This window comes from Rosa rugosa, chromosome 1, assembly GCF_958449725.1.
Source record: "Rosa rugosa chromosome 1, drRosRugo1.1, whole genome shotgun sequence".
NCBI classification, from domain to species: domain Eukaryota; kingdom Viridiplantae; phylum Streptophyta; class Magnoliopsida; order Rosales; family Rosaceae; genus Rosa; species Rosa rugosa.
This window is the reverse complement of record NC_084820.1, coordinates 23,917,329-23,942,943: the sequence shown is the minus strand read 5'-3', so window position 1 is coordinate 23,942,943 and position 25,615 is coordinate 23,917,329. Positions and strand designations below refer to the sequence as shown.

The 25,615-nt window shown below is 39.2% G+C and overlaps 1 pseudogene; it reads left to right on the top strand.

The window, feature by feature from the left end:
• Window positions 1–1,542: 1,542 nt before the first annotated feature.
• On the top strand, window positions 1,543–2,382 carry LOC133724926 (protein WUSCHEL-like; annotated as a pseudogene).
• The last annotated feature ends 23,233 nt before the right edge of the window (window positions 2,383–25,615 follow it).

Here is a 25,615-nt window from a genome sequence, read left to right as displayed (position 1 = left end):
AAGAGGATGATTGAATCATGGATATCGATATCATGACATGTGACCAAGTGAACCTACCATACTTGCTGCAACTTTAGCATCTAAAACTGCATGGGTTTTAATCATGTTTAAAAAAAAACATCAGGCCACTATGCTGGCCCTGCGGTTGTAGGGAAAGGTGCAATGCCATCTCTTCACTGCCGCTGAACTAACGAGGACAGAGCTTCGAAACCTTTTGGGACAGCGGCGGCTGGGGCCTGAAGAACTCTCCAGGATCTGGGAAGCCATTGTGTTCCTTCGCCGAGAGCGTGCGGTCAATCCAACTCAGCTCGACACTAGAGAAGCTGTTGAAAGACCTTGACGTGGCCCGCACTTGCCAATCTGCCGCGGAGGCTCGAGCTCGTGCGGCCCGCGTGGTATAGAATAACCTCGTTAGTTAGATGGAGGCTCTTCGCGGCACCTTGAATGATCGGGCCACTCACATGGGGGAGATAAGGCTCCAGAAGTTAGACTTAGAAGCCCATATCCGACATCTCCAAGCTCGTTTGGCCCATGTGAATTACAACGAGCTCAGTGCGGAGGAAGCCCAACTGGACGCTCCCTTGGCTGCCTCCGAAGAATTGATTCGCCGCTTGGCCCAAGCTGAAGAACGGGCCTTGTTAATTGAAAACGAGGCCCTTGCTACAGGCCTCCAGGTTGAGGTGCTTTGTGTGAAGCTTGATTTTGCGGGCCGGCCACTTTAGGCCTCTTATGACTTATAGTAGTGATTTCCTTAGGCCCAATTGTAGTACAAAATATATATATATATATATACATATATATTCTTCTTGTAGTTCCGACGGCATCTTTATTTCTTAACTAATATTTATCTTTTGGATCCACTTGCTGGCCCCAACTCAAAACTCTTGGTTTTATCTTCTTAATGAGTCTTTAACTTCGCATTAACTAACTGTTGAAAACTCCACTGTGAGAAGATAATATTGAAAATGGAACAGTTACCTCCTCGAAAACCGTTCGGTTCCCCCACGCGCCAATAATCCCTTCTTTTCCGAGATTTAGGGCAACTTTAATCAATATTTACTATCACTTAGTTTGACTCTTCGACTGTCCATCCACGGGTGGAGATGCTTTTCCAAGATTTAGAGCAACTTAATCAAGATTTACAGTCACTTAGTTTGACTCTTCAACTGTCCATCCAAGGGTGGAGATTTGCATGCCCTGTTCCTATAAATAGGTGCATTCTGGGGATGGGAACGTTCACGCAAAAAATGTTCCTCTGAGTTTCAGATCCTCAACAATACCCTTCCTTCCTCTTTCTTTTGTCCCTTCCCTTTTTACGAACACATCTCTGTCAACTTTAGTCCTTCTCTGTCAGATATATCTCTGATCTCATTTCCTCTCTTCACTTCACAACTCTCACATGCCTATATCTCCCTCCACATTATAAACCCAAATCCCCAATCCCAAAACTATTTCATCAACTCCAATATTTCTAACAGCAATCTTTCTTAATTACTCATCATCACCACTCTTCAATTCTCGCATTCTCTCAACTCATCACCAATGGAACCACAAACCCAGCAACCAACCGAGGATGGAGGAAGCCACAAAGCAGCCGGGAGTAGTGCTAACATGCTTTGCAGGCGGAGCAGTACCAGGTGGACTCCCACTACAGATCAGATAAGAATCCTCAAGGAGGTTTACTACAACAAGGGAGTTAGGTCCCCAACTGCAGAGCAGATTCAGAGGATCTGTCTCCAGCTGAAATGATACGGAAAGATCGAGGTCAAGAACGTCTTTTATTGGTTCAAAAACCACAAGGCTCGGGAGAGGCAGAAGAAGAGGTTCATTTTGGATGTTCATGTGCCCATGCAAAGATCAAGGCTTGTTGGTAATGGTAATGGTACCAATTGGAAACCTGAGGATCAGTATATTAACATGAACAACAAGTACTCTAACATTTGTCAGGGGGTTTCTTCTGCATCTGCTTCTGCTTCTTCAGCTGGTGTGATTGCTTTTAACGGGCAGATGGGGAACTATGGTGGTTATGGATCTATGAACATGGAGATTGAAACCCTTCCTCTGTTCCCCATGCACGGTGAGAACATTTTTGGCAACATGAAGATTACTTCCGAGGGAGGTGGCGACTACGGCTACTACTTTGGTGGCTGGGGCGGCTACAACGGTGGCTCTCGCACTTCCCTTGAGCTCAGCCTCAACTCCTACGGCTTGACCCTATTTTCCCGCGAAGGTGTTTTCTCTGCTAGAGAAAAGACAACTCACACTTCCCTTAAGCTCAGCCTCAACTCCTACGGCTCGACCTTATTTTCCCGCGAATGTGTTTTCTCTGCGAGAGAAAAGACAAAGCTCAAAAAATTTTCCGGAGCCGCTGACTCAGCTTAGTATAGTGTAGTGTTGCTAGGCGTAGCGAAGAAACGATTATGGGCCTCGAAAACAGGCCTTCATGAATGGGCTTCGCGAGTGTAGGAACACTAGAATTTCCCCCCATGTCTTATGCGAAGAAACCATCTACGACTCCTCCGAGTCCCATGTCTTATGCGAAGAAACCGACTAATAAATTAATCTCTAAAACTATCTCAGCCACAAATCAAGATATAGTAAGTTCTTGATACTTTTCGCGGTCTCATTTCGCTCGGAATTCACCTCTTGTCTGTACTCCATTTGCAGACTTCATGCAACTACTTTTTGTGGTGGATCTTTTGCGAAGCTTAGGAGGCGGATTTCGCTATGCTCCAAAGTGTTTCACTCAACTATTTCTGTGACGCATGTGGGCCTTTGGGATGCTTCGCGAACAAACAGGAGAGGCCTCCAAAATGAAAGCTTCTCCAGAAATTCTTTGAGGAGAAATCTTCTCAAAATATATCAGAGTAAGGAGAAATCTTCTCAAGGTAGATCCGAGTGAGGAGAAATCTTCTCAAGGCAGATCCGAGTGAGGAGGAATCTCTTTGAGCTTGGTGAAAATATTCCTCGCGAAGACTTTGCTGGCTTTTTGGATCGACTCCGCCTCAGTGTTTCGACTCCTTAGTAATTTTTGGATCGCACTAATTTTTGTTATGAAGAGTGGTGATGAATTGAATAAGTAGCTGAATTCAATAAGACATTGTGAATCAAGGTTTAGACATGCGGCCCAAGTATAGTCGCCTAGACACAAATTTTCTTTCAAATCCTTTGGGCAACCTTACTGAAATGGCCAGGTGGGGGAGGGCGAACAAGAGAGGCAGAATCTATTTTGGCATGAGCAACTTCCACATAGTAGTTTAGGCCCATTTGCACGCACTTCTGGATTCAAGAACCTGTCATGAACGTTGTCCCCTTTCTAAACACCATTTCACATAGGCTATACTTACTAAGATGAGAAAAGTCATAAGTGTGAATACAGTTCAACAAGTGTTAATAACCGCCCTTAACCTTAAGGGACCTGAACTAGGCACCAAAAAGGAGTTTAGGCTAATATTAACAAAAGAGACTTCACCTATTCCGTTATGATTCACAACCCCTTACCAACCTCAACTTCTTAATAGTGGTGTGATTTACATGGAGATTCTTCGATCCCCGGCAACGGCGCCAGAAATAAATAAGTGTTTCCACCATTCGCTGCCTCTACAAGATCACGGGGAGGCCATCTATGCTTAACTCCAAGCTCCGATGTATCAAAATTTGTAGGGTAAAAATTCCTCCTGTGAGAGCTTGTAGGAAAAGAACAAAGATACTTCGCATTGAAGAATTTGGAGGAATTTGGCTTGTGAGAGGGGTAATCTTGCCCCCCAAGTATCCTTGTTGGTTGGCGAAGCATGATCTTCAATTGCAATTTTGGAGATGAAGATGAGTATAGATCGGCTTTGTTACCAACTACCATATCATAGAACATGGTGTCTTCAGAATAAACCACGAATTGGCTTTTGCATTTGACCACTTGTTGGTCTGAATTCTCCACATCAAGAGCTTCAAAGAACTTGAACTCCTTCATATGATTTTTGAAACCAATAATCAAATTATAATTATCATCATATTTATCATAGATTGGCTCCGCATCGAGATCAAATTTAGAATCACCAAAATTCGATGAATCGATCTCTTCTTCGAAAATAGGCATATCAAATATTTGTTTGCCTCTATATTCTTTCCAGGCATCATATTGAGACGCCTCTATGTACTGTTTAGTATCATAGACAAATTTCTTTTGCAAGAAATTTGGAGCTGGATAATTGTAAACAAGAGTTAACTTGTATTGATGATACTCAAATTTACAGTCGCGAATGACAACTTGGCCACTAGAATAATTGTTCTGGCCATTCATGCAACGTGGGTTGTAGATGTGCCCTCCACATATATCAAAGCCACCGCTTGGCCTTGAAGAATATATGAAGAACTCAAGTTGAATTGATTAATAAAGCCACAGATTGGCTTCTGTAGACCACAACTTAATTGATAATTAAGTTGGTCATGGCTTAATTGATTAACTCCACCATGACGTCCAGCATGGCCAAGGCTCAATTAATGATAGTAAGGTGGGCCCTGCCCTTGACCCTTTGCATGATCATGATGACGTCCAGCCACCATATTCCATCTTGATTGATAATTGAGTGGGTCATGTTGACCATGCTTTTGACCCTTTGTATGGTCATGATGACGTCCAGTAGCAGAGTCACAATTCAATTGATCATGAACTTGCTTCTTTTGATCAAAGGGATGATCATGGGCCATATCTTGCCCCCCATACATCTGACCAGTAGCCACTTATTTTGCTTGATCAATGGAGAAATCAGCTATTTGTTCAGAGACAATTTTCTTATCAGAAGAACAATCTTGTTGATCCTCTTCTCCATATGCAACCTCCGTGCAAGGCTGGGATTTACCAGTGGGCAAGCTGATTTCTTCTTCTGCAACAGACTGATCTAGACGAAGGTTTTCACCTTTAGATTGATCGTCTCTTATAGGCAATTCAATCTCGGAAACAGCCTTTTTACACTTAAACTTGCTGAAGATCGAGAAACTCGCTGCGGTTATTTTGTGAGAAGTGACCTGTTTGTCCTCGCCAATGACGATCACAAAGAGTTGATTGTTGAAGGAATATCGATTTAGTGTGCCTTATCAAACTAGGAGTAGCAATAGGAGAGAAGGTTCTAGATTTCCCAATCCTACACGGATTGGTATTCCTTGTAACATTAGAACTAGTACTTTGTAATCCCTATATATAGGGCTCCTATTCTCAATAATAATACACACTCAATAATAATACACACATCTCTCTCTACAATTCTCTCTCGAATCTATTTTACTTAAACACGTTATCAGCACGAGTTCTAACCACAAAGCAAAAACCAAAAAAAACCGAAAACCTTTTTCACCAAAACTGCCGCAGCACCTAGCCCCTTGCTAGCCCGCCTGCTCCTGCAGCCCTCTCGGTCTGCCTACCTGCGTGCCTACTGCCCCAGTAGCCCCTAGCCCGAGCTAGCCAAGCCTTCGCTGCAGCCTGCTCCTTGCGCGCCCAGCGCTACGCGCCCCTGCGCTCCGTGCTGCCCGCCTACGCGCCCGTGCGTCTGCAGCCCCACGTCGCTGCACTACTGCTCCTGCAGCTCTGCCGCACATCTGCTGTCCCTGCAGCACCTACGCGCCCCTGCGCACGCATCCCTACTGCCCCTGCAGCACCAACGCACACTGACTGCACCTTTCCCCTTTCCTGTGCACGTCCGTCTGTTTGCAGGCTCCGAAACATCTAGTTCAGAAACTCGGATCAAAATATTTTCTTCATCAAAGTTGTTCATGTCTGTCTCTTCCATCTGACCTCCGAATTTCATCCTTATCGGAGTTATTTTGAGACCAGTACAACAATCAAGGTGAAAACTGTTCAGAAGAGAATTTGCTTCGAATTTCAACAAGCTTGACCTTATAAACATTCGCTGCACGCCTCTACTCGAATTGCTTCGCTCCATCACGCCTGCATCGACACGCGCGTGATCCAAATACAAGTAAGCATTCAAGAGTAAGTTTTGAAGTTCCTGTAATTTAGAAATTAATATTTCTTCTTTTTCTCGGGGACTTGAAAACCTCCCTTCTTCTACATCCCACCTTTCTTATAACGTGGGTTCGATTTTGAGAAAGCGGAATCGTGGGGATTCGCGCTATTAACGAACTAAGAGCGTTCGTAAGACTTCGGACTAAGAGCGTCCGCAAGCATCGATTGACGACCATATAAACATCATTGTTTCGGTCTAATCCAATCATTCTTGGAAATCGATTTCTTGGTAGCATAGCTCGGAAATCTTATTATTATTAGTTTTCGTGGAAGCATTGACTCCGAAACTAACGTGTTCTTGTTTCATCTTTCAGGATGACATACACGAACAAACTCGATTTTGTTCCATTGGATTATGCAGGCAAAAGATATTTATACTGGGCCATTGACATTGTGACCCATCTTACTGCCCAAGATTTATTGCATACAATCCAAGAGCTTTGTCCTATAGAAACAGCTCCAGACCCTCAAACTGAGAAAGATAATTCTAAGGCAATTGTCTTCATGAAACGTCACATGGATAGTGACCTCCGCATCAGAGTAATGATGCGTCTCTGTGGAAAGATGATCACAGAAGACCAGTTGATTGAGAAAACCCTCAATACCTTCCCCGTCTGTGCTATGAGGTCCTTTGACTTATTTCGGACTCATGTAAATGCAAGACGGATCACAAGTTTCCAACAGCTTATTGAAGCTATGGCCACTGCTGAAAGACATGGCAATGAACTTGTGAAAAGAGAATTTGATAGGCTTCAAGATAGCCATCAAGAGCATCGTCCTATGGCTAGAGAAAGTCGCCATCGACGTTATGATCCATACGATCGAAATGCTCAAGAAGGTAATCGCTCAAGGCGACAATCCCACGACCGTAGGAGGCGTGATTTTGAGGGACATAAGGTTGGAAACCATGGAGCCAACGTTGGCCATGGGCACCACTTTCCAACGCCACCAGTCCTAGGGACTATGCATATTGCGCCAATGCGCCTCAATCAAGGGAGAATCCTCTTTATGGTGTCTATTTTTGATATGGAACGTCTGATCAATGGACCTGAATTTGCAATGTACCTACGAAGGTAGTCGCATCATGGTGATCAAGACATCGAGTTCACAAAGAATTTAAATCTGGCGATGAAGACAAAATGCCGCAGATTTTTATATTTCCAAGAATTATGTAATGGCAATTATGCCTTAAATCAATAAAATGACTTATTGTATTAACTCTTTCCCTCTAGGCGTACTCAAGAGTAATTGTGATGTCTAGGTAAGGTTTGATCTGAGAGAACGGTTTTAAAAGTGAGCAACGCTCCACCAAAATCTCGCCTTACCTTACCTGGTCACAACTAAATTGAAATTACCGAACAGATTGAGTGACTACGATTTGTCTACGGTTTGATTTTTATGTTGGATTAGATTTTGGTCAAGAAACTTTGATGTAATCATTGGCTATTATTAATAAAGTCTCGATTGATTTTATCTCATGTAATGGACATATTTTTCGAACTTTATTACTTACAAGATGTAAGTGCCAATGGTTTTCATGTGAAAACACATTGTGAGAATGGACAAGAGTTCCTTTGCATCACCTCTAATGACTACGGACATAAACGAGTCTTAGAGAAACTTATGTGTCGCTCTAGTGGGTTGTATGCAACCACTATTCGAGTCATTGAATCCAACCATGTCATGAGAGATGATTTATGGGATTCCGACACATATAGGCTTTGGCACGACCGTTTGGGACATCCAGGTCGTGACATGATGATCCGTATATTAAAGACTTCACACGGACATCCCTTTTTCAGAACGAAAAGAAGTAAAACTCAGTTTTTGGACACCGAAGGAGCCCTGCGCCTCACGGCGCCGTTCACCCCCAAATCCGGCCATCCTTGGCCGGCGCCGCCTTCCCCCTGCGGCCTCAGGGTGGCATTGACGCCACCAAGGCTCCTTTGTCTCCAACTTTTACTTCTAAAGTCACTTGTGATTTTGTGGCTCAACCAAAATCCTCATTGGTTGTTTCTAAAGCCCATCATTCGTTCTGCAAAGCCTGCTCTTTAGCAAAGTTAGGATCGAGACCATCCTATGCAAAGGACACCAAAGAAAATATACCATTCTTGCAAAGAATCCAAGGTGATATTTGTGGACCTATTCAACCATCATGCGGACCATTTCGATATTTTATGGTATTGGTTGATGCATCGACACGCTGGTCACATGTCATGCTATTGTCCACAAGGAACGCTGCATTTGCTAAACTCCTAGCACAAATAATTAAGTTAAGGGCTCACCACCCTGATCATCCTATTAAGTCTATAAGATTAGACAATGCTGGAGAGTTTACATCAAAGACTTTTGATGATTATTGCATGTCCATTGGGATAGATGTTGAACATCCTGTTCCTCATGTTCACACCCAAAATGGTCTCGCAGAAGCCGCCATTAAACGACTACAAATGGTCGCTAGGGCATTGGTAATGCGCACCAATCTCCCTATTTCTGCTTGGGGCTATGCAATATTGCATGCAGCTGTGCTTATTCGTCTGAGGCCCACTGCCACTCAACCCTTTTCTGCGTCCCAGATGGTGACTGGGTATGAGCCTAATGTCTCACACTTACGCATATTTGGGTGTGCAGTTTATGTGCCAATTGCGCCACCACAGCGCACCAAATTGGGTCCTCAAAGACGATTAGGCGTTTATGTTGGATATGATTCTCCAACGATTATCCGCTACATAGAACCCTTGACAGGCGATCTCTTTACCGCTAGATTTGCGGATTGTCACTTCGATGAGACAGTCTTCCCATCGTTAGGGGGAGATAAGAACATCAATGTTCAACAGGAACGACAGGAATTGTCGTGGTCTGTCCCCACTCTGTCTCATCTTGATCCCCGAACCGCACAGTCCGAAATTGAAGTGCGGAGAATTCTCGATCTTCAGAACGTAGCAGAATCGATGCCTGATGCGTTTTCTGATATCGCTAAAGTGACGAGATCACATATACCTGCTGCAAACGTGCCTGCAAGGATTGAAGTCCCTAAAAGTAGAGGACATGACGCCAACTCAAGAATGCATGAGCATGGCGCCAACGTCCCATCTCTCAATGATGGTGACGTTATGGCTAGGCCCACGGCTCCTGCCAGGAAGCGCGGGAGGCCCATAGGTTCGATGGATTCTCGCCCAATAAAGAAAGCGAGTTTGGCACAAAATAATCCATTAATCATCGATGTGAATAATTCATCTCATGAGAATATTCCGGACTATGGTTATGTTCAAGAGACATCATTGGAGGACGCTCCAATGTCAGAACCAACTCCAGAGAATAGAGAGATCTCCATAAATTACACTAGTGTACATGAGATGATGGATAGAAATTCTATGGCGATTGATGATGCATTTGCATATCATATTGCAAAAGGAATTATAGAATATGATGATATCGAACCTCGCTCTGTTGAAGAATGTCAACGAAGAGTAGATTGGCCTAAATGGAAAGATGCGATCCAGGTTGAATTGAATTCACTAACAAAGAGACAGGTATTTGGGCCTGTAACGCAGACACCCCCAAATGTAAAGCCTGTTGGCCATAAATGGGTCTTTGTTAGAAAGCGTAATGAGAAAAATGAGGTGGTAAGATATAAAGCCTGCCTTGTGGAGCAAGGTTTCTCACAACGCCCTGGAATCGACTACGAGGAGACATATTCTCCCGTAATGGACGTTATAACGTTCCGCTACCTTGTCAGTTTGGTAGTTTCCGAAAAACTCGACATGCAGCTTATGGATGTAGTTACAGCATATCTCTATGGGGATCTAGATTCAGAGATATATATGAAGGTTCCAGATGGACTTCAATTACCCAAATCAAGTGGCTCTAAACCACGGAACGCGTTTTCAATAAGATTAAAACGCTCACTATATGGATTAAAACAATCCGGACGAATGTGGTATAACCGTCTAAGTGACTACTTGATTGGGAAGGGATATATTAATAATGAAATATGCCCATGCGTGTTCATTAAGAGAACAAGTTCCGGATTTGCAATCGTAGCAGTTTATGTCGATGACATGAACCTAATTGGAACTCTAGATGAGTTGAAGGAAACTGCTAAATACTTGAAATCCGAATTTGAGATAAAAGATCTTGGGAAAACACGGTTTTGTCTCGGTTTAGAACTCGAGCACCGTAGTGATGGGATTTTGATCCATCAGTCTGCATATACTCAGAAGGTCCTAAGGCGCTTTAATGAAGATAAAGCGAAGCCTGCGAGTACTCCCATGATCGGCCGTAGTCTTGAGCCCGGAAAAGATCCGTTTCGTCCAAGGGATGAGGACGAAGAACCATTAGAGGCCGAAGTGCCCTATTTAAGTGCAATAGGCGCATTATTGTACTTAGCTCAATGCACAAGACCAGATATCTCATTCGCAGTGAACTTGTTAGCTCGACATAGCTCTGCGCCAACACGCCGCCATTGGATTGGTGTAAAGACAATCTTTCGATACCTAAGAGGTACGATTGATATGGGCCTATTTTATCCCTACAGAGAGAAGAGGAATGACGGAAGAATGGGATCGGACCCCATTAGGCATGGAGCCACCGTCCACCATGACAAAGTGGTCGGCCATGTTGCCGCCAACGCCGCCACCACCACCAAGGGTGGCCGGCCTCACCCTATCCCCCTCCATCAAAACGACAGTGATGTTTTGATGGGTTTTGCTGATGCAGGGTACCTCTCTGACCCTCACAAAGGTCGCTCCCAAACGGGTTATGTCTTTACCATGGGAAGCACTGCGATATCTTGGAGGTCTACAAAACAGACCCTTGTTGCTACTTCCTCGAATCATGCAGAGATTATTGCTCTACATGAAGCCGTTCGTGAATGTATATGGCTAAGGTCTGTGATTCGACATATTCAAGGAAGTTGTGGTTTGAAGTCTACCACAGATGAACCTACATGCATTTATGAGGATAATGCAGCTTGTATTGAACAAATGAAGTTAGGTTTCATCAAAGGCGACAACACCAAGCATATATCGCCTAAGTTCTTTTATAATCAGCGACAACAATCACTTCTAAAGATTGAAGTGAATCAAATCCGATCAGAGGATAATGTAGCGGACTTATTCACTAAGTCGTTACCTAAATCCACCTTCGAGAAACATGTGAAGAGCATCGGATTGAGAAAGTTATCCGAACTCCCACGATTGAAGCAATCAGGGGGAGATATCGACATCAGGGGGAGTTATGATGTCTACATGTTCGATCTCGAAGAATGAAAGACGTGTTGTGCTCTTTTTGTCCTTCGACCAGGGTTATTTTTATCCCACAGGGTTTTTGTTACCTGGCAAGGTTTTTAACGAGGCAACGGATGAAGCGTCACCACCAAGTTTGAAGCGGCACAAGGGGGAGTGTTGAAGGAATATCGATTTAGTGTGCCTTATCAAACTAGGAGTAGCAATAGGAGAGAAGGTTCTAGATTTCCCAATCCTACACGGATTGGTATTCCTTGTAACATTAGAACTAGTACTTTGTAATCCCTATATATAGGGCTCCTATTCTCAATAATAATACACACATCTCTCTCTACAATTCTCTCTCGAATCTATTTTACTTAAACATTGATCATATAGTGCCTTGCTCTGCTGAGCGTTCCACCGAATTTGGCGGTCAATACTTGCAAGCTCCCTTTCTATCTCTTTTCCATATCTTTCGCTACTGCCCCCCAGTATTATGACTTTTTCTTCGAAACTTGCATAATCTAGGATGGGAAGCGGAGCGAGCTTGTCAGCCTCAATGGTGCTATTGACCATCTTTTCACTTTAGGAATTTCCTTTGGTAAAGATTTTCCCCTGGCATCCCAATGATGGTGAATATAAAAAGACTCTGGTGTAGTCCCACTGGGCGTGCCAAAATGTTTGGCTCCAATTTTGTTGCAGCTGGTCAACAGTCTCTTTTCTGCGCGGGAGTGCCAGCACCGTTCGGGTGCGGTCGTCGGGAGTGTCCCTTGACCTGACTTCTTTTAAGCGATTGTGGACGAGGAGAGCACCAACCTCGTCGCGGGATTCTTTGTGCCTCATGGTGAGGACTTTTGCTAAGCTTCTTCAAAATCACACAATCGATATTCGACGTTGTAGATCGAGCAGAGCGAAAATCACTGGGAAGTGGGGAGAACTTGCTAAAGCGTGACTTTAGCTTGGCTGGTTTGCGAGGGCGTTACCCTTGCTTGGCTGGTTCCGTAACCGTTGTGGTCGCGGTACTACAGTCGGCTCCCGAGGAGACTAGGACCGAAGCACGTTGACAGAGGGTTTGGTGGCACTGACAGTCGGCTCCTAAGGATTCTGGGACTGGAGTGTGGTCACCGGTAAGAGAAGGAGAGGGGTTGCTCTGGGAAGACTTGAGTAGTCGTAGAGATTAGTTGATGAATTGTGTGTCTTGTTACTTCTTTGTAGCCTCTATATATAGGATACCAAGCCATAGTGGTTGGCCTTAAACAAATGGGATTATGGAGCCCTTCTGAGATTATGGAGCACTTATTAGGATTATGGTAGCACTAATGGAGATGAGCTTAACCATTTTATGGTTCAAACACTTACAATGTCACTCCACCACCTGTAAGGCAGTTCGCAACTTCGCATGTATCAAAGGCCATGCCTAAGAAGAGTCAGCAATGAATCAGCGGATCATCCAGGTCATGCCAGAGACTGCCACTTCTGTGTGCAACCACTACACTAGCACAACATGCAAATTCCCAAGGCATTTCCTGCATGCAGCACCACTACCAATCAATACCAAAACCACTCCCCGCTAAACACTACTAAGACCAAGAACTAACGATTGGAGCATGAGCCACCATCAAACGTCACTAATCCAAGGTTGAAACGAAGGAGACATGTCTTACAACTGAAGGAAACCGACACCATAAAGAGATCCACACAACAAATTAGACCCGCGCTGCCAAATGAATGCTACCATAGGGAAAAACTAAGACCTGATCAATGCATCGAGGGCTGAAAACCAAGTGTAAACCTGATGCATATGCAAGAGCAAACTAGATTAAGACCTCGAGTATCTTGCCAAAGACTCCAAGCCAGATCGAAGTAGAATGAACTGATAGCTCGATGGAGACCATCTCCCATCAGAGACGACTCGCCTATGAAAAAGACAGTGGAATCGCCGACGGTAGCATGGGACTTGATCTAACAAATTGACTAATAGGTCACTAATTGGGTTTGTTTAGTTTGGCTCAAGTTTCTTTTTCTTGATGGTTGGTTAGCTATAAAGTGCTAACATTTTGGTATAGAGTAACTCAAACCATTGCAAATTTATATGCAGCCGTAATTCTTTTCTAATTATACGATAAGTTCGAGTCAGTAATGTTATGTTGCTACTCAAAGTTTTGAAAAAAAAATTGTGGGAAGCAATTTAAGGAGTAAAACCATATACTTGGCTCTAAAAAAACCTTGAGTTTGGAGCCCAAATAAAGTCACCACCCTTACTCTGAAAGAAGGTTTCAGCATTGTAGCTTAACAAATTTTCATGATTTCAGGCCCTCGAGCTTAAATCCAGAATTGTCCCAACATGTTTCTTCAGAAATTACCCACTCATAATGGATCATTGTTTGGTATTGGATCTTGGATGGGCATTTAATTCTTCTATTCAGACCCAGTTGGAAGGGAAAAAAAAAATCTGAAGTTTTTTCTTCTTAACCCCTATTAGCATTTCACTTTCCCTTCTTATTGTGGTCTGATCTTTTCTAATCCCTAAAACATAAAGAGCTAAGCCCACTCATAGCCATCAACTGCTGCTGGTGTTTGTTCTCAAACCCCAAAACTCAAAAGGTAGCAAGGTTTTAATAAGCTCACAGTAATCTTTCCTCTCATTTGTAATTTTTAATGTACTAATTAAAGGATTAAGGATAATCAATAGTTCGCTAAACTTGTATAAGTTGTGTTTTATCTCTTAGTTAGCTGCTTTCGTACGTAGGAGTCGTAGCATAAAAGTTTGAGAGCATTTTCCTCTATTCAGTTCTCATAATCGATCTTTCTCTCGTACACTACCAATTTACCAGGATGTGGACTCTGTCAGACTTCACTTAGGAACATTAGCAGGATAGAGTCTGTGTCCTGCAGTCAGAGGCCCAAGAAAGTTGGGGAAAAGTGGAACCCCTAACCCAAGAGGCCCAAATTAAGTCCGTTAAATCCATGCCTCTGGGTTTTATAATCAAAGTAATCTTCCTAACCATTAGTCCATTACACACCCTTCGGATTATGAATTAAATCGTGCATGCAAGTGTCAAAAGAGTTTTCACGACTGGTCTAGTTTTGTAGTTGACAATTTTAAACCCTAGCTAGGTCACGTACGGCATCCATCATATACATAAAGCTAATCAGATAGGCATATAATAAAACCCTAGAATACCCACTGCTATCTTCATACCTAAACAGATCTGATTCTGAATCATTAATAAATCTTTCCCTTGGCTTATAATATGTTACTGGCGTGCCCAGATAATTAGGCACTTCAAAGAAGTGCAATTAATCTATTAACCTTTTAAATTAGTTGATGTTGCCTACTTCATTTTTGTATGTTGACACATATATTGAATATTTTCATCATAACCTTTTGACCTTTATGCGTGATCTATATATTCAAGATCATATATTCAAGATTAGGTAATCAACAAGGACCCGAAAGAACAATGAGAATCTAGCTAATTGCATGCTTTGATGACCCCTATTATTTTAAACGTGTTAACGAATCATATATATCGTCCTTTGAAATATTTTCACTATAGGGTATCGATACGGTTCCAGCATATTTATTTGACAAATTGCGCATTAATTCAAGTACAAAATATATACATATAATGAATGAAGTACACAAGCATGGTCAAGACGAAGCAGTTTCCACAAAGAGCCTGAATATGTATACCATATATACGCATGCATGAGTCATATAACACTGTTTATGGTGTCAAAGGACAAAGCTCTTGAAACAACAGTAGAAGATCCTGGAAATCTGATTTTGTGCCACCAAGATCCTCATTTCGATCAAATTCTCTTATCAAGTACGTACTCAAGAATATCGGTGCCTTCCTCTCTTCATCTGGCTCACAGATATAACATATCCCTGGACTTTTACACATTATGGGTTCTCCAACTATAACTGATCTATTTAAAAGTTATTTGAAATTATATATAGAACCAAATTAAAATAAGGGCTAACCTTGCAGTACGTCTACGTAGGTGAGATAGTGTGGTCGGAAAGTCGCCACAAAATGGCACCTGAATATATTCTGGACCTTGCAACTTCTAGAACGTACATAGAGTATTAAAATGTAATCGACCCTCAAGTAATCTGTCGCAATAATGTTACTTTTTCTTGATCTTCATGTGATATGCTCTATGTTCTAGGGTTGCTAGTGCCTAGTGGAAGCAAGAAATAAAGTGAAGTCTTGTATAGTAACTTACCAAAATTACATCCTATTACCATTTTCAACCACTCAAGCATTTGACCCATAGCTTCATAAATTTTTGAGACTTAGTTTGATTTCCATGTCTTAAGCTAATTGTATTATTTGAGGATAATGTTAGAAGAATTAGTTCGTTAGTTTTTTTATTGTGTCGGATTAGAGTTAATGCTAGTTTGCTTGAGGATAAAGAAAGTTCAAGTCTTCGAGTTGTTGTTGAGTTACAATTTCTGAAATTATGAAAATTAATTTGTCTTCCATTACAGTCTATCATGACTCAATAATATATAAGAAAATTGTGACTCAATAATATGAATTAATAACATTTATCGGAAGGAACATCAATTTCTTTTAGTATGTTAATCTCTCCTGATCTTGTTATGACCATGCATGTATGAGAATGAGATGTGAATTATATTTAATTATCTATCTTGATAGATCCCAAACTTTTTGCACGCGAATTTGACATAGCTAAGCATAAAGCTTCTCTAGCTACCACAAACCTAAGCGAGCAAAAAGGTGCGCGCATGCTTTCTTCTTCTTCTTCTCAATCACTTCAATAGCAATTTGCATGTGGTATGTTTTATGCATGATCATATGAACTTGTCTAATTAATAAGCAAGATTTAAATCTCGATTTAGCAATCCATGTGCAACTAGAAATTCCTCGGTTCTTAATCTTTAGTTGGTCAATTGGGAACCTAAATAAGGTTGAAAAGTAAAACCTTAGTCAACCATGCACTTTTGAAACTTTGAACGACACTGTGTCTTGGCTGACAAGAATAATAATCTGTAACAACCATATTCTCTCTTGCAGTTGCAGAATTGTGATTCTGAGGTTCAAAGAAGGTCGTATGGCAAGTTTCAAAAGGAATTGATGCTTTGAAATCAAGCTATACCATAGTTTCTATGAGCTCGACGTTTCTATTCCAAGTTCATCAATTCTGTTCGTACATACCAAACAGTTGGGCGCCATGCAATAAGTGCACTTTAGATTTCATTTTCATAACTCTATGCATTCATGTCCAATAATATTCCAAGTCTTAATAATAGAAATAGGTCCTCATTATGGGGAATATTAGGCATTATCTTGCGATAACTGGAAGAGGAAATGGTCCTCAATTGGCCGTTTTATGTCGTGCCAATGCCAAACTCTCCATGTGGGAGGTTGTATATCCAAATAATCAATGTCCAAAAAGAGGTTTACATGCAAGCGCTATTATTAGGGGGAAGGATTCAAAGCACTGTCATGCATTTACATGAACATAAATGGATGGCTAGATTACATTAAATACACTTTCTGTTTATTAAAAAAAAACGTTAATATAAATATCAAGAGTTGAGATTATTTTCTAAGTGTTAGGTCACTTGCACTGTCGGTGCATAAAAGAATTTCCACTATTATTAGTTAAAGACTTAATTTAGTGTTGTTAAGGCCTTCAAATTAAGATTTGACCAACTTAACAAGCTTCTGGAAAAGCTAAAAGCAGCTGTACATATAATCAAAGCGTTCAGTTGAGAAAGAGAAAAAAAAACGAAATTTTTTCTGTACTAATTCCCCAAATATATATATATATATATATATATATATATATATATATGCCTCCAAAGTTGTGAGTGCATTTTTTTTTTTTTTTTGAAAACGGGCATAGGCTCCCATTAGATTGGAGTAGTGATCCTCTCACCTATATTATTGTTAGTCAAATTTGGGGAGTACAATGACCAGGACATAAAATTTAAACCGTGAAAAATTACAATCATCCTCCATAATAATATTTTGAATAATATCAGAAGATTCTCAATCCAGAACACATCCAATAAGGATGACCCAGCAAGATGCGCAACACTATTTGCGACACCATTTGCTTCACGAAAGATATGTCTAAAGAGAATAAAGTGAAACCTCTATAAGTAATGAATAGCACTAACCTCAGACATATCTTCACCTTCCTTAGCCAGGACATTTAGCAATATATATATATATATATATATATATATATATATATATATATATATAGCACATTCATTTTCAATCTGCGGCCACTTCACTCTACTCCTAATATATGGCTATAAGCAAGCCTGCACGCAACACCTCTTCTTCTATATGCAAGGCAGATCGCGCATAAGGCACATGTTTAGCTAGGGCAGCAACACAGGTCCTACTTTCATCCCTAGCTATCACTCCAACTCCTCCTTTTTCACCTCCTAAGTGCAGTTTTAGGAACCGCTTATTTTCTAAAAGAGAACTTATATGTGCTTCTAAGAAAGAGCTTCTAACAGAAGTACTACTAAATTGTTAAGTGACAATTTTCGTATGCAATTTTGTACCAAAATCATAAAAATAACTTCTGTTTTAATTATATTTTACTATCATTAACTCTTTCCTTATTTTACTAGGAAATGTCGTAGGGGACGGAAAACAATCAAATTGTGGCTTGGAAAGCATGGAATTGAATGAAGGAGAAGAAGACTTTGAAATTCAGGCAAAGAAAGTGCAAATCGGAGTCCAGTAACTTTTTTCAGCATGAATTTAGGGATTTAGGTTTGTAATTCATTCATTCTAGTATTCCTCTAGGCGCAAGCCTTAACTACTGAGGAAACTCTGATACAAATGGATTAGACAATCTCTTTTTAATTATGAATTATAACTGCTTGTACCTCTTACATTAAGAGTGGCTCTAATGCTTAACATTGTTGTTCCTAAAAAAGCAGTACTAGCTAACAGAGGCTAACCATAAGTACTTGTACATTTTCCCCTAAGTGCAACATTGATTACAGTCTATGTAGGTCACCCCTTAGTTCCACTTCACTCACATTAATAGGAACTATAGGCTTGCGTTATAATATATAACATTTAGACTCTCTGCCTATCGACCAACTCATGAGACTTCGATCCAAAGGTTTTACGTCCTTGTAAAACAAAATGATAAAATGTTTGTTTATATACAGCTTCAAAAAGATTTGAATATATATGAGGATTTTCCATTTTACCTGTGCCTTCAACAAGGTTATGGTTTGAAGTCTTTAAAAATAAATAAGCATAATGTGATGATGAGGATTCCTGTCACTGTGAGATAGCTTTAAGTGAAAAAAAAAAAAAAAAAAAAAAAAAAAAAAAACTTAATATTACATCTGGATGGAGATATCATATAAATAATGGTTTTAAAAGAATATAATCCCCATACTTTAACCTAAAGTAAGGTCAATTTCATGAGTTGATTAAGATTAATGATACATGTTTTCCAATTTGATTTCAATGGTTAATTTAATCATGATAAGGATGTTGGCCACTTGGAAGTCCATCATGCCGACCTGGACCTTAGGTGGAAGGTCCCATTTTAAATCACATCATCAACTGTTTTCCGTTACAAAATGGTTAAGGGATATGCCAAAGCCATAAAGATAAAGTAGAGTTTTATCCCAAATGTAGTTCATCTCACTTTTCCACTAAATGATAGCAAAAACTCGATCAATGTTCAAAGCCAATCAAAACCAAGATAAAAAGTGCAAAAAAAACACATGGAATGTTATGAGAGCCTTCATCAAGATCACACGATAAAAGGGCATAACTTCCCCATCAAAATGACATGAAGATATTAGATATAGCTATGTGGACGCAATTGGACTTATATGCCGACTAAAAGATGTTTAAGATAAGCCACTGTGGTGCCATAGTACAGATGATGATTGAAGAAGATGAAGATGAACAAGGTTTCTCAGTGAAAGATAAGGACTAAGCTTAAATATTTTCCTTATATGTTCTAATGAATGTCCTACAAGCAATGCAATTAATCATTGCTCTATCGAAAGTCCAAGTGTGCTATAGTATAATCATTGCTCTCAAATCATTAGAATTTTGAGCATTCGTTTGAAAATTAACCTACAGAAGACCTTAATTTTTAGGTTGTGGTTGGTATTCAACGACATTGATACGGTTCTCCCAGAGCTAGGGTTTTCACTTTTGATGATTGATGAGAAGATGAGAGGTTCTTGCATACATCAGCCGTACCAAGTGACGGTGCGGCCAACCAATCAGGATCCTAGCAGAGGGTATTTTGGGTATTTCACATTTAATAAGCAGAGATAATCTATCTCAGTATAAGAGGAAAAATTTCTGATGTTTGATTGGTCAGCCGCGCCGCCACGTGGTACGGCTGACCCTACCCCAGAATTTTTTGTTGCTAGTCATCTATAATTCATGACCCGGCTTTGACATTAATGTGGTCTATGGAAATTTTGAGCAATGTTAAATTAGGTATATACTCTCATACATATATAACACAAATTTTTATGGTGATTAGATAGACGTATAACGTCAAAAAAAGTCACAACATAAGATGACAAATTTTATTACAAAGTATTAGAATGATTCTTGAAGAAAAAAAATACATAATGAATGATACTGATATGAATCATATGCCAAAAAGTGTAGATCTGCAAAAAAAAAAAAAAAAAAAAGTTCTTTTCATATTATGTCCGGCTCATATATAACAATTAAAATTATACTTTGGTACTCTTTAAAGTAAGTTTAGTACGAAGTATAGAGCATTTACTTATATGCGCGAGCTTTTTAAGTACTGAGGGTAGCTAGGCAATCCAAAATTAAAAAAGTTAATCAAGTTGGTGAGATGTTGATATGGCTAATTACAATGAGTTTGCTTTCCAGGATATTTCCTAATCATTAAAGCATAAGAAAAGGTGAAAAACGTTAAATTAAACAAATGAAAAGTAAATGATAACATAAAAGAAGATTATATAAGTGATAGAGGTGATAGGAAAAGGATATACAATTGATACTGGTACCAGTGTGTGATACGTGTGACCCGTTTCTGTCAACACTAAACACTACTGTCAAAGTTCTTAGGGTTTCGTTTGAAATTGGGTGAGCTTCTTCAAGAACTCAAATAATAAAGATATTAAAGCTTTGTAGTAGAACTAGTTACATATTGTTATTAAGATATATATATATATATATACAGTACCTGAGAAAAATCCTATATCAGTCCGGCTACACTAAGGACGTCCTTACCTAGCCTTAGGTACGGATTTCCGGTTTTCACCCACTTTCCGATCACATTTTCACATCTTAACCGTTCAGTTTTATAGGTTCTAATGTATAGATCACCTCTGCAAATTTTCAGCCAATTTGGTGATCGTTAAGGCATCAAAAACTGCAATTTACCATTATAAATACGAACGGTTCCGGTTCGACAGATTCGGTCCGTTCGTGTAAATTGCAGTTTTGGACGCCTTAACGATCACCAATTTGGCTGAAATTTTGCAGAGGTGATCTATACATTAGGACCTAAAAACTGAACGGTTAAGATGTGAAAATGTGATCGACAAGTGGGTGAAAACACAAAATCCGTACCTAAACCTTAGGTAAGGACATCCTTACCTGAGAAAAATCCTATATATATATATATATATATATATATATATATATATATAATGGTTGTAAGACCCTAAAACATCAACTTACATAAAAAATTATATACCTTGATAAAACATCGATCTATCACCATTTACTTCATAGACAGAAGTCGACCTAAATTAGTGACGATAATCAATTGAATATAAACGGTTGAGAACTTGAGATGAATTTCACCTACGTTTACCTACGAAGAATACTAATAAAATCATAATTCAGTTAATTAGTAAGAGCTGATGCATTTATCCACAAATGTTAAGCCACTATTATATAATAATTAGTCATGCATATATATTCTCAAATGAGCAGACATAAATTAACTAATTTAACAATAAAAGACCTCTAACAGGAAGGTGGCCAATTGGGCATATTATATACAGGAATAAAGGGATAGGAAAAAGCTCTATTTTTCTTAGTTTTATTGGGGTCCCAAATCAGAAGGCAAGCAATTATTGTAATCTCTTCTTTTCCAGGAAATTCTAAGGTTCAGGGGGTTACTATTAGAGAAGAACACTTTTCGTATTTTATTCTTCATTCGATTATAGTAAATGTTGGGAGTATAGTGGTCGAGCACTATAAGGCATGATAAGATTAATTTATGCATGCATGTTCAATTAGTTCATTCAAAGGTACAAGTGCAGAAAGTTCATGGTACTACTAACTCAATACAGGAATTATTTAGATTAGTGCTCCATTTGTAGACTAATTTAAGACTTAGTACTTTATTTAATTACCCCCAAAATGGAGATACGTGTGTCCGTAGGGAAACATTCTTTTACAACATATTTTGATATTTTATGTTTCAAGCTGCCAAAATGAATCATTAGAATTCTCTTATTTATGAATAACTTCAATTAGTTCAAAATATAATATGTCAAGTATTTGGTATATGAATGCAAAAATATAGTGAGCCTATAATAGGATATTTTCATTTTAAGAAAGGGTATGGACCTCATTTTATTTTTTTGTTTGATAGTACATAGGGCAAGCTTTGAGATTTTACAAACTCAATCAAAATCAGGGCCGTTGACAAAGTTAATAAAGATCGAAAAAAATAAAAAGATATGGGGAAGCAAAACTTAATTTTATCGTACACCAGAATTTGGCATACTTAATGTTTGTCAAAATTGAAAATATAGCAAATACAATGAAAAGAAAATTAAAAGATATCAGTTTTCAATATATGATGATAATTTGACAAGTAGTCTAATTTTGAAGAAACTCAATCTAGTCTAATTATATTTTGGATCGAAGCTAAGCTAGCTTGTAGCTACGCGGTTGTTTAACAGAGAGAAGTAAACGGCAGCTTGGAAGTGATCGACATGTGAATCATAGATGGCTAGATGCATGCGACATCCATGCAATTCTTAGGGTTAGGGTTTCTCCATTAATTCTTGGCCTCAGCCCTGAAAAGCAGATTTGGTGGGTACCCAGGCGCCTTATCTCCTCCAGTCATATCCCACAACTTGACACGTGGGAGATTAAGCATACGCATGGGGTCCAATTCCGGCCGAAAGTTTGAAGATATGGTTGAGGAAAGGTGCGTTAGTTATTTTCTGTTTAGTTACCTGTCAACTGCCATTCTAGAGCTTCGAATTCGTTTTCAGACCAGGAATCCAAACCAAGCTTTCGTGCTTCACTGGTTAATCTCTCTCTCTCTCTCTCTCTCTATATATATATAGGATATTTCTCAGGTGCGGACGTCCGTACCGAAATTTCGGTACGGATTTCCTGTTTTCGACCACTTTCCGGCCACATTTTTACATCTTAACCGTTCAGTTTTTAGGTCTTAATGTATAAATCACCTATGCAAAATTTCAGCCAATTTGGTGATCGTTAAGGCATCCAAAATTGCAATTTACACGAACGGACCGAATCTGTCTAACCAGAACCGTTCGTATTTATAATGGTAAATTGCAGTTTTGGATGCCTTAACGATCACCAAATTGGCTGAAATTTTGCAGAGGTGATCTATACATTATGACCTAAAAACTGAACGGTTAAGATGTGAAAATATGGCCGGAAAGTGGGGGAAAATGAGAAATCCGTACCGTCCGCACCTGAGACAGACTGTGTATATATATATATATCCACCTTTGAAACGAATATTGGAATTCAAATTAGGTTGAGCAGCTTCGACCACGGTTCTTAATTCTTACTAGTCCTCTCGAAGTTGGTCTAATAATCATCAGTGACGTCTAATTAGACTTGTAATTTTGGAAGTTCGTCTCAACATGTAACATTTCAGTTTCAGAAGTTGACGGTTGAACTTGTATAGCAAGTAAGGAATTTAGCCGAAGTTTCAGAAGGTGACACATCTACACTTTGAACAATAGACAAGGATTTGTGATGTATGTCGACACATGTTAAGGGTTATTTAAGTTGGAAATAGACAAACAGTGCCATTTTTTTTTTTAAGGGTCTAAATTATGAGACACCAAATTTTACAAAACTTTTTACACATTTTGTGAGCCATTAGATTTAAAAATGTTTAATGGTCTGAATTTGTTTTTTGAATGATGTTAACAAAACACCCAGTGATGTGAAAAATGACATGGCATTACACATTTTCAACCAAAAAATTATAATAGATTAAACTTTTCTTTATTAAAAGAAAAAACAAAATAAAAATTTGAGAAATTTTGTTTTCATCAAAACTATAAAGAATCAAAAGAAAAAAAAGATAGAAGAAGAATAGGTCTCTGTCATTCTTGTTTATATGGTATCCATCTTTAGTGATAGTAGCACCTACACGAGGACCATTAAACATGAAATACACATTTTAAGATGCAATACATTTTCTCTAAAATCAAATGGTACACCCTCAAAACTACAAAACCAACCACTAATATTCATATATATATATATATATATATATATATATATATATATATATATATATATATATATATATATAACTAGAGCAACATGAAGATGTGTAAAAATTAGTTAGGAGGATACAAATGAGAGCTTGGAGTTGGAGAAGACGATTTTTTTTTTTAGCATTTGTTCTCTGCTTTTTTTTTTTTCTTTTTTTTTTCTTGTTTTGATCATGTATAGTTCTGATAAGAACATTATTCACCAAATTTTGATTTCATTTTTTCTTTTAATAAACAAAATTTTAATCTCTTATAATTTTTGATTCAAAATGTGTAATGCTATGTCATTTTTCACATCACTTGGTGTTGTGTTTTGACATCATTTAAACTATAAATCCATACCATTGAACGTTTTTAAATATCATTGTTCACAAGATGTGTAAAAAATTGTGTAAATATTAGGACTGGGCGTTCGAGACCAAAAACCCGAGGAACTGAATTGAAAAACCGAGAGACCGACGATTCGGTGCGGGTTTTGTTTCATTTTTTCACAGGCTGGGTCAAGACCAAACCAAAGCCCAAAAACACGAGTCGGTCTCGGTTGTTGATATTGATATTACCAAGTTCAGGTAGACCAAATTGGCTAGATATTTTTACATGTAAACGTGGCTTCATTTTATCGGTCCGTAATTAGACATGTGTGAGACCAAAAAAAGACCCGAGACCAAATTTTTTTCATTTCTTCAATCAATTTCAACTTCAACCCCCTTTTTCTCCCAAAAGTGTTCTTCCCCAATTCAGCTGCAACCGTAATTTCAACCTAATAAGCCCTAATTTCATGCATCAGTTGCAACTACCTTTTATCATACCCTTCCAGTAAGCATAGATCAGTAAATTGTTTCAATCTATCTCAAAATTGAAAACCCTAAAACTGCAAATTTTCGTTCTAAAATGGCCTCAAATGATCCGACATCAACAAAAGCATGGCTTCCGCCCCGGGGGGGGGGGGGGGGGGGGGGGTTGTGGCAGTGCTATCATTCCGGCAAGTTCAATAGAAAAGTTCTGGAACTGAAATCTGGAAAAACTGGAATTGAGTTATGGTCTTCTGGAAATGAGATTTAGGACCGAAAACCCAAAATCTCGGACCGAATGTATTTGGTTCAGGTTACAGTATGGTTTAAGGAAAAAGAAAACTCTAGCTTAGACCTAGACCGATATATCGGGTTCACAAAAAATTGGGCCCGGATCGACCCGCAACCAGCTTTAGTAAATATGGTGTCTTAGGATCCGGACTCTTTTTTTAAATATAGGATTCATAGATTTTAAAATATAACCCTAATTGTACAAAAATGACTACTCCATGTAACAATTTGAGCAGCGAGTAGTCTATACTAAACAAAAACACTTCGCCTCATAGGAAATCTATTCTACTTGATTCCAGACGCCGAACATGCAATTGTGATATGTTGCAATCAAGTAATTCTATAAAAGCTCATAGAAGAGCTCCTGCTAAGCATAGACATAGAACAAAACAAAACAAATACCAGTTCCTCCCCCTTAGGATGAGTGATAGCTAAATTTATAAGCTATTGATTTTCCTTATTCACACTTAAGATTGTCAATTGTAGCAAGGGTAAACAAGGGTTTTTCCCGCAGAGGACTAAGGTTATAACTACTCAAAACAATGTCACAAAAGTGACCACTGTTCCTAGCGAACAGCAGTCAAAAACCTAATTAAAAACCTAATCTAAACTACTCAGAAAATTACGAAAATTTACAGAGATATACTAGACACACAGGGCGTCTTGCACACAAAATTTGGTATTATTCGGATATCGTTTACTATATAAAATAATTACAAAAATATAGAGAACAGAAAGTAACGAA